This window comes from Aedes albopictus, unplaced genomic scaffold (assembly GCF_035046485.1).
Source record: "Aedes albopictus strain Foshan unplaced genomic scaffold, AalbF5 HiC_scaffold_144, whole genome shotgun sequence".
NCBI classification, from domain to species: domain Eukaryota; kingdom Metazoa; phylum Arthropoda; class Insecta; order Diptera; family Culicidae; genus Aedes; species Aedes albopictus.
In genome coordinates this window covers 1-10,821 of record NW_026916857.1, presented here as the reverse complement: position 1 = coordinate 10,821, position 10,821 = coordinate 1, and the positions used below count along the sequence as shown (strand labels likewise).

Below are 10,821 nucleotides of genomic sequence, written 5' to 3'. Positions count from 1 at the left end.
GACTAACATTCTTCATGGAAAACATAGGTATCACACCTACGGATACTTTGAATACAAAAAATGTTATTGTTTCAACCATAAAGAGATCATATACGTTATTGTTGTTCATATGTAATTTTTAATTCACTTGGTGAGATTGACGTGCTCTACTACATTCGTCGTTTAAAAATAGGTTTGTCTTTATACAAATACTTTTTCGGTTTCAGGATAGTATTTAGAGTTCTTGAAAATGATTTCAAGCGAAAAAGCTGTATTTTATTTATTTTATTACCTTTAGTTTACTGCTCTCACTTGCCTCAGTGCATTTCGCTATCTGGGGTAAGTGGGACCTATGAGAATAAACAAACACAATTGTATGGGTTCATCTCGCCTTGTCCAGCCTAAGATGAAATTAGCACGAAAGTCAATAAAAATTGACGCGTTAAGTAATCTACTGTTGAATTATACTTTATTACCTCTATTTAGATGATGAAAATCTTTTTTAAAAATGGTAAAACCTTGGGTAAAACAAAAAAAAAATCAAAAGCATGTATTTTTTATGTTTTTCTCTAAATATCTTCCATTATTTTTTCACTTAACGCTGCATAATGAATTCTTTTGAGCATTCAGGAACCGTCCATAAAAAAATTAAATAGGAAAATGACCTTTTCAAAATTCATGATTTAAAAAAAAAACATTATTTAATGATCGTAAGATTATGAAAGGGAGAAGATATTACTGAAAATCACGAAATCCCAGATTTACTTTTGGAGAGATTCATCAACTATATAATATAGAGACCAAGTTTCGAAATCTTTTGTCTCTTCACTTTACGGCGCTTTTTGTATAAAAAAAATCAATTTATTTTGCATGAGCTGCTAGAGTAGATTCAAGTACTTTTTCCCCAGCGATTTTTTATGTGTTACGTAATTTATGCACGATTCTATAAACCTCTTCTTATTTTAATCTCTAAAGATAGTCATTCATATAAGAGATTTATGTTACCTTATTTGTTGCAATTTATAGTAAGCCCTATGAACAAAACTCTGAATAGGTAGGTCCCACTTGCCCCGTGAAACGCAGTAAATGAAGATCTGCTACACTTTTCATTATATGCATAATATATGGAACGTAAAAATGATGAAACAGTTTTAATGCACGTTAATAAGTACAAATATACCAACAACGTCTTTTGGGTTCATTGGAATTATTAAAAAAAAATGTGTTCTGAAATTGTTGGCATGACAAAACCAAATTAGCATTTTTTTTAGGTCCCACTTGCCCCGGGGTACCTTATAACCTGGGATGCTTATGTCAGAAGAGATAGATTATCATGAATTTCGACTGAGTTTTCAGTCTTCGAAGTTTTCAATTACAAGTGTGTTGGTCACTCCACATTTGATAAGTAACCTTAGCGAGAGTTTCCAGAAGCCGTTCTGGAGAGGTTTCACCCCTGCTCTCTAGGCTCGCATTATGCGTTGAGTGCATGCAGTAAAGGCAATACGCAAACAAACGGCTTATTGAATTCGTTCCAACTTTTTGGATGGCAGTGCGCCGCTAAGTGGAAACAGAAAGAGCCATACCTACTCAATAGCAGAGAAAATACCCGTTTTGTACAGTTTTATGAGGTCTTCTGGGTGAGCACCCCCCCATGTGCGCAGAATATTAATCTTTGTTGACATTTTTGTACCAAATACAGGTAAACCTCGATTTAGTGGACCCTCGATTTTATGTACTTCGATTTTATGTACATTTCACCTCGATTTTATGTACATTTTTTTAATGATAAAATTTTCAATATTCAATTAGTTTAATACTTGCAGTTTGTATCATGATGACTTATAATGAAGGGGTTTTCAGCCCTTTTGACACGCGGAGCACTTTATATCAATAAATTATTTTATAGACCACCCGTATTAGACAAGATGTGTGATAAATTATTTCTAGTGCAGTCATGGTCGAATCAGAGCTAGTTAGTCAAGATTCCCCGATTCCTGCGTCCCTTCACATGTACATTTCCAAGGATGAATTCCTGGAAGAATCTCTGAAGGAACCGCTTGAGCAATTCCTGAAGGAACTGCTGGAAGAACTTCTGAAAGAATCCATGGAACAACTTTTAAATAAGCTTCTTCCGAACTTTCTGAAGTATTTCTAGTAATATTCAAGATGTCTCTAGTGGTGCTCAGGCTGGAGAATGACGCGGGCCAAATTTGCAATTTGGGATCGACCTGCGGGCCGCATAAAACATCGATGCACAAAACAACAAAAATAACAACTCTAAAGCATATTTATTGAAAAATCTGAACTGTTGAGAACTTGTGCAAGGGTCAAACTTTATAATCTATTGTCCTTCCTGGAGTTCAATTTAGATTCATAAGTTTGGTTGAGAAAAACGTTTGAACTTCAAATTGAAATTCAAACAAACAATTTAGAAGTTGCCTTGAAGCCACTTCAAGAACTTGTCAAGCAGTTTTTACAAGAATTTCTTTTGAATCGGTTTGCTGGATTTTCTCCTGAAATTTCATGTGGAGTTGCTCCAAAAGGTTTTCGAGAAATTTCTTGAAGTTTCTTTTAGTTTTTCTAGAATTCTCTTGGAACACCTCCAAGAACTCCTCTTAAATTTGCCTTTGGAACTGCCCTGAAGTTACTTCAGGAATTCCTCATTAATCGTTTCCATCGTTTCCTAGAATAGCTTCCAGATTTTTCCGAAAATTTTCCAGGTGTTTCTTGACGATTTTAGTTAATTCTTGCCATGAGTCTCTTCTAAAGTTGATGAAATACTTCATCATTAAATTTCTTCAAAAATTAGATTTTAACAATTGTTTCCGTAAGTTTCGCCAACATTATCTTCTAAAGTTGGTTCAAATTGATTGTTCAAATTTTCTTCAGGCGTTCTAGGCATCTTTTGTGTTTTGATGCAGTTGGTCCTGGAATCTTCTTTGTAGTTACTCCTGAAAATTCTCTTTTTGTTGCTCGAGGAATTTATTCTAAAGTTGTTTAAGAAATTTCTGTGGCACCAGAACATTTTTCTAGGAGATTGAGTTTCTTTAGGTTTGTTTTCTTCAGGATAATTTGAGTTTCTCCATATATTTCACTTAGAGTTGCTTAAAATTTTTCTCCAATAATTTTTCCTGGAGTTTCTCCAAAAATGTATGCAAAAGTTTCCCCAAAAGGGCACATGAGACGCTTCATGAATCTCACCTGATTTTTTTTCTTTAAGTTCGTTCAGGAGTTTCGCTTGGACAATTAAAATTGGATTCGTAAGTTTTGTTTCGAAAAATGTGTGTTTTATAATAGAAATTTAAACAAACATTGAAAATTAAACAATATTGGCAACCAAGTTGAGATTTGTTGAGAATTCTGTCAAAAACTTCGTGCTTTGTGTTTTTATGTTCTTCGGAAACGCGAAATGGAAATATTTGCTCAGCCTTGCATTGACTGCGCTTGAAAACTGCAACTAATTTTTAAATGATTCAAGATTACATTTTTAACAAACTTTCATTTGATTTTTACCACTTATAAATAACTAGAAGTTGGCTTCGTGACTTTGCTGAAATGCGGAAATACTTCGGAGTTGCAATTTCGAATCTTACCAGAACGGATTGTTCTTTTTGTTTATTTATCATTTAATTTGTATTCAACACTGTAAAAAATGATCAGCAATTTTTTTTGTTTGATTTCCTAATCAATTTAACGAGTTATTTCAAATAATCGTTCAAAAATTTGATTCGTCTTAAAGTACTCCGCGGGCCGCATCTTAAGGCTTGGAGGGCCGCATGCGGCCCGCGGGCCGCAGGATGAGCACCACTGCCTAAAGTATCGCTGAAGAAATTTCAGAAGGAATTTAAAAAAAACCCGAAGAAATTTCTGAATAAATTTCTGAATTAATTTCTGAAAAAAGGAATATTTTTAGAATCCATAAATGGATTTTCTGTGGAAGTTCCGGAAGGAATAACTGGAAATTCCCGGTGGAATACCAAACAAAATCTCTTGAGATATTTTTGAAAAAAAAAATAAATTCTGGAGGAATCCCTAAATAAAAATCCTAAACATTTTTAATGCATTCCTTGCGAAATCCATAGAGAAATTCGTAGAGGTATGCTTGGAGGAACTCCTGAAAGAATTTCTGCGAAAATACATAGAGGATTACCCGGCGGAATTTCTGATGAAATCTCTGTCAATTTCTGCAGGAATCTCAGCAATAGGCTGCGGCTTATTTTTCAAAAGTTGTTGAAACCTGGAATTCGTATGCTCCTTTGGATTCAAATGACACAAAAAGAGAAACCTCTGAGTTTAAGCCAAAAATATTGAGATTTAGAGGTCGCGCAATCGCTTCAAAGTCGAATTTTCGAGTAATAAAAAGGTGTTTTCACTTCAAGTGCCATAACTTTCCCAATTTTCAACCGATTTTCAATCTTTTTTTATGAATTTCTCACAAACTAAATTTCGAATAAACTTGTAGAACATCATTTTTTTTCCAAAGTCACGCAAAATATGAGTTTTTCAAGATTTAATTCATTTTTTTCTTCTTTTTACAAAAATTTTCAACTTTAGAGTCCTATAACTTTTTAACCGTTTGACCAATTTTAAATTTTTTTTAGCTTGCTCTTGTAGATATTTTTGTTGCCTAAGAATGCTGTGAATAAACTGTACCTTTAAAAAAACGTTTCAAAATAGATAAATACCAAAAACCGTTAAAAAACACGTATTTTATTGAAAAAATCAGAATTTTGGCAAAATTTTAATAGTTTTCATGCTTAGTTTCGGGCTCAAAGTGAAAAAAAATATTCTCTATAATCATATGGAAGCCTTAAACTTCAGTTTTTGGAGTGTTCTAAATCAAAAAATATTTTCATGTTCGAAATGCGAGAAAAAAATGAAAAAAAATCCTCCAATGTGTTCCATATCCCTAAATATGAGGCATATTTTGTCAGTTTTTGGTGAAAAGTATCATAAAAATGACTACTTGGATGAAAAGTTTGCTTTGGACAAAGATAGGCAATAAAAATATCTACGAAAGCAAACTGAAAAATTTAAAATTGGTCAAACGGTTAAAAAGTTATAAGACTCTAAAGTTAAAATTTTTTGTAAAAAGAAGAAAAAAACGAATTAAATCTTAAAAAACTCATATTTTGCGTGACTTTGGAAAAAAATGATGTTCTACGAGTTTATTCGAAATTTAATTTGTGAGAAATTCATAAAAAAAGATTGAAAATCAGTTGAAAATTGAGAAAGTTATGGCACTTGAAGTGAAAACACCTTTTTATTACTCGAAAATTCGACTTTGAAGCGATTGCGCGACCTCTAAATCTCAATATTTTTGGCTTAAACTCAGAGGTTTCTCTTTTTGTGTCATTTGAATCCAAAAGAGCTTACGAATTCCAGGTTTCAACAACTTTTGAAAAATAAGCCGCAGCCTACTCAGCAAGAATGTCTTCCAGCCATTCCATAGCAATCCTCTGTAGAAGTTTGCAAAATGATTGCAGATTTTTCCAAAATCTGTAGGAAATTTTCTTAAGTAATCTTTGAGAATTTCCAAAGACTTTCTTAAGAAATCCTTGGGGCAATTTCTGGAGGAGAAATGTTTTGAAGTAATACCAAAAGGAATGTGAATGAATTTTGGGAAGTTCCTTAATAATCTCTTGTAGAATTCTTAAAGCAATCCTTGAAGACAGTTCTGATAAAATGTTGAAAGAGTTTTGAGCTTCTGGTTTTTCAATGTATTCGTGAATCATATTCTAAAAAAAAAGTTCTTGGAATATTTTTGACAAACATTATGGAAGGTTTACTAGATGAATGTTTTAAAAAATCTGGAAGAATCTATTAAAGAAATCCGAAGAAATTCGTAGATAATTTCTGGAACAATCTATGCAAATTTTTTTGAACCCATTTTATGAAACTCTCCGTGCAAGACTTTCTTAAGGTGTTCTTGATGAAATTTCTAAATGACATTATAAAGTCTATAGGAATCTCTAGAAGATTTTGTAAAAAAAAATCTGACTGAATTTCGTTAGGATTTACTTGATGATTTTTTGAAGTAAATCTACAAGCAGTTTCCGAAAAAGTCCCTGAAAAATTTCTTTAAGAATCTCTGGAAGACTTTTTCAGGAACTCGTGAAAGATTTTTTAAACGAATCCTAGGATTGATTTCAGCAAGGATTCATGAAATAATTATCGAAAAATCTGTAGAAGTTTGTTCAAAGTAATCCTTGAAGAAATTTGTAAAGAAAACCATGAAGGAAAATCTGGAGATACTTTTGAAGAAATTATTAGTCGAACACCATGGGAGATTATCTGAAAGAACCCCTCGAAAAATTTGTGAAGGAACTCCCAGGGTAGTTTCTAAAGGAATTTCTGGAAAAAAATCCCAAATAGTTCTCACATTTTTTAAACAAACCCTGGAGGAATTCCTAGAGAAATCCCAGGAAATTTTTTTGACAGAAATTTAGATTTAAAAAAAATATTTTGAGCAATTTCTAAAGCAAACCCAGGAGAAGCTTTGAAATGAATCCTTAAGGGATCGTTTGATAGAATGCTTAAAGGAATTTCCGAAAGATTTTTGAAAAAAAAAATCTCAAATAGTCTCAAAAAAGGTAAAGGAGGAATTTGAACAAAAAATCATACACATCTCTTTTTGAAACTTCTGGAGAAATCCTTAGAAATTGGTAGTTGCTGTGGGAATATTTGGTGAAACCCTTGGAAGAATTTCCAAAATATCTCAGTTCAAATTCTTGAAGGAACTTTTGAAATATTTTCTGAAAAATAATTTCTAAAGGCATCGTTGAAAGTTTTATTAAAGGATTCTCTGGAGAAATTTCTGAATAAATGTCTAAAGATATTTCTGGAGGAATCTCTTAACACATTTTCTTAAGAATCCATAAAGAAATTTCTCTATAGAGGAATTTCTACTCATATCCATGGCTATTTTTTTGGAAAAAAGTGGAAGAATTTCAGAAGTAAATCATGAAAGTTGCTTTGATAGAATTCTTTGTGAAATTTATAGAATAGAAGGAATTTCTAAACAAATCTATGAAGAAAATTTATGAATGTATCCATGGAAGATTTTTTGAAAGAATCCGTGAAGGATTTTTAGGCCGAATACTCGGACAAGTTTCCGCAATTAAAAATAGAATAGAAGAATTTCTGAAGAAATTTTGGGTAGATTTTCTAAAGAAATCTCCAAAAGATTCTCGTTCGAATGTTTAGAGCAATTAATGAATAAATAACTAGAGGAATTTCTGAAGCAATCCTTGTGTGAATTTCTCGAACAATCTCTGAAATGATTTGTGAAAAACCATGGAGGAATTGGTGAAGCAAATCTTGCCAAATTTCGTTAAATAATTCTTTGTGACTTTTCTGGAGAAACACATGGAAGATTTTCCGAAATATTCGTAACGCGATGATTTGATGTGGAAAGTTTTATTCGGAGACCGTCGTAATAAAGTTGAAAATTCTGGGTTCACTTAATCTAATTTAACACCCCAGAATTGCAACAAAAGGCGACCGAGCAGATAGCGGCACAAACCTACACTACTCGTACAGAAAGGTCGTTCGGAAAATACAGCACAATCAGTAATCACGCTCTATCAAGTGCTTGTTATTGTCACGAATCTCTTAATTTGAGGAAGTTCAGATGGGATCCCTGAACTTTTTAAATTTTTTGGGACATTTATGAAAATAACGTTATTGTGTATGTCCATTGCTCAAAATATTGGCTTTAAAACCAACCATACACAGTTTTGCAAACAAAAGATTTCAATCGTAACAAAAAAGCGAGATAGCTTCTTAGCGAGAATTACTAATATATGCCAAAAACTCCGAGCCTTTTATCGAAAACTCATTTTTCGTGCAGTTTTTATAAGTTTTGGTACATTTTGGTATAAAATTTACATGAAAAAAGAATAAAAAATTTTGCTTCGATTTTATGTAAAATTCGATTTTATAGACATTTTAAAATTTGGAATGTCCACTAAATCGAGGTATACCTGTACGTGGTTTGGATACATCAAGTACCTTTTTAAATCAAACCATACCCCAAGATATTTTGAAGTCAAAGACAGGTTGATTTCTATTCTCGAAAGATTCAATTTCAGTTGGGCTGAGTTGAAAATTATAAAGCAAGGGACTTAAGCATGAGCCTTGGGGTAGGCCCACATATCTAATTCTGGTAGTCGTCATTTGTTTTTTTTTGTTTCTAAAAACCAGTTTTACAAGAAATTATTTAAAATTCCTGGAAGTCCACTAATGCGCAGCTTTTCTAACAATATAGGGTATTGGTTCCCTTATTAAGCATGTGGCTCCCATTTTCATCCTACGAAAAATAAAGGATTGAAGCGCTGTTTGTTTTGTTTCGTATTTCTGTATTTTTTTTTTTGTTAAAAGTGAGCACCCATGAAAACAAAACGAAAGGAAACAATCGGTGCCGTAATCGCTTGTTTTCGAATAGGATGAATATGGGAGCGTGAGATTACTGATGGCACAAATACCCTATCTATGGAAACCGAATCGAAAGTGCCTTCAATTTCAAAGAAAACTGAAGCCAATTGCTCCTTTTCTGCAAAGGCCAGTTGAAAAGCTTATAAAAGCAACGCAAGATAATCCTTTGTTCCTTTACCCTTGCGAAACACAGATTGCGTATTTGAAAGCAGGATTACTTTTTCTAACAGTTTTCTTAAACATGATAACAGAGACAGGGCGGTAAGAGTTATGGTCAGTTGCTGGTTTACCAGCCTTTGAAAAGCTATTAGTCTTTAACCAACCTGTCTCCATTCTGGCAGAACAATGTTGTTCTCCATGAGTGAGTTTAACAGGTCTAGTACCTAATCGTCTTTTCGCGGTATCTGAGAGATTCTTTAGAAGATTGAACTCGCGTCCCAAAGCAGAATTGTTTGATGAAAGAAGAGCCATGGAAAATTCCAACATAGTGAAGGTTCTGCCTAGAGAATCATCTCTGAAGAAGTTTCCCAAAAGGTCGATATAGTTGGTATTGAGTCTGGAAAGACCTATGGGGAAAGTTGCAAGAATGCCAGAAAACAACCATGCAAATTTGGTGCTCGGTACAGATCCCATTAGTATAATAATTCAAGGAGCACAGAGACGAAGTCGGGTGGGGTGGACAAGGTTGAAAGTTATCTGGCGAGAATCAAACGTGATCGAGGATAGAGAGTGTTCGGATTAGTGGAAATCAATTTATGTAGCAATCTTGGTGTAGACAGCTCAAACTGCAAATGACCTTTAATTAGAATACTTAATTATCCCATACAATCGTATACTTACAAAATACTGATATCTCTTTGGCCAATCCGAACGTACCCAATAGTTAATGAATGAATCCTCCTTTACCCTACTAAATTAAGCATCAGAATTCAATATTTGGAATAATTCAATATTATTTGTTACTCACTAATTATGAGCCACTGCGTAACGGTACGTCGCTCAACAAGGGTCTTTATCACACCTCAGCGATATATACTACAAAACATATACATATAGGTAAGTATTTAACTTTTTATCCATCTAATTCATCTACCCTCTACCTTATCAGCAATCAAAAAATCTCCTACTTTAATCCGCACAATATTCCGACAATAATTTCAATTTTAACTTCTTCGACAATTTCCCACCTAGCATTCCAAAATCACTTTCTCCATGAGTCATCACATTTCTCCTCTTCATCATCTCCAACGTTGACGTTGACAACTGTCATTCTCGTATCTCGTAACGTCGTGTTGCCAAAAAGATTGTAGTGACCAAACACGGAGCGAACAGAGAGTGAAAGCCGCTAACTAAGTATTATGAAGTAATGTTGTTCAATACGCTCGGCATAATAACGTTTGGCGTAAAGAACATTTGGCATAAAGAAAATGTGACGTAAATTTTCTTCCAGGAAAAAATGAAGAACAGCATTCAATAGAAAGAAGACAAACTTGTTGAAGAAATAAGCTTTTGCTTTTTTCCGAAACGGCGATTTTTCTTCTTTTGCTGTTCTCTATCGAAGCAAGCAATTTAGATTCCGGTAAAGATTCTTTCAAAAAAATCATCCTTGTCTGTTTATATTGTCGAGAGATAGCAACAGTGTATTCTCGTTCCTTGGATTACTTTTTGTGTAGTTGGAAGTTCACTAGTTATTGAAATAGGTTGTTATGCCAAATGTCACTTATGATAACGTGTTTTAGTCAAATGTCCCTAATGTCAAGTTTCGTTATGCCAAACGTCCTACCAGACCCGATGCATGAATTTGATGGTTTAGCAAAAAAATACATGAATGATTGAAGAATATTTAAAATCTGAATCGTAGATGTACTAAAAAATCCAAAACAACCTATCATAAAACAAGAGAAAGGATTTAACCCAACAGTTATTTTTAATCGCCGTATTGCCAATGAAAGTGGATTTCGGATAAAATAAAGCTAAACTTTGTTTATTAAGTCGACACATTTACACCGTACGCATCACTCATAAATATATTTCTTTCACTCACTTATTTACACCCCGTTAGCAACAACTAATTTCATTCGATGAATGGCGCATAGTAAAATTTATATTAATATCACATTTCTTATGTGGATATTAAATATAAAGTCTCAACAGTTTCCTTAGGTTTACCTATAAAAATAGCTACAAGTACATCCTCGGCTTCAGCCTTATCTAAATTTGTTACCTTTTTTAAGTTTTTGACGTAACTGACGTCTTTTTTTAGTTTTATATTCGCTGAGTTTAAGTTTTGCCATTTTTTTTCTGTCCGCTGGCAGACATTTTTAAAAGATAATGTTCAGAAGGAAGCAAACAAAATTAAGGAAGAACGTAAATTATAGTACGGAGCAGTGTTGAATAGATGGAGCC

General features: G+C 33.3%; 1 long non-coding RNA gene across 2 annotated transcripts; it reads right to left on the bottom strand.

Annotated features, from left to right (window-relative positions):
• Positions 1 to 9,179: 9,179 nt before the first annotated feature.
• On the bottom strand, positions 9,180 to 10,812 carry LOC134284457 (uncharacterized). 2 transcript variants are annotated; one of them, XR_009995784.1, is made up of 3 exons: positions 9,516 to 10,812; positions 9,383 to 9,450; positions 9,180 to 9,325 (listed from the first exon to the last, which is right to left on the bottom strand). It is a non-coding gene; the product is annotated as an uncharacterized LOC134284457 (long non-coding RNA). The 2 variants fall into 2 exon arrangements; XR_009995783.1 differs by having other exon boundaries at positions 9,180 to 9,450.
• Positions 10,813 to 10,821: the final 9 nt, after the last annotated feature.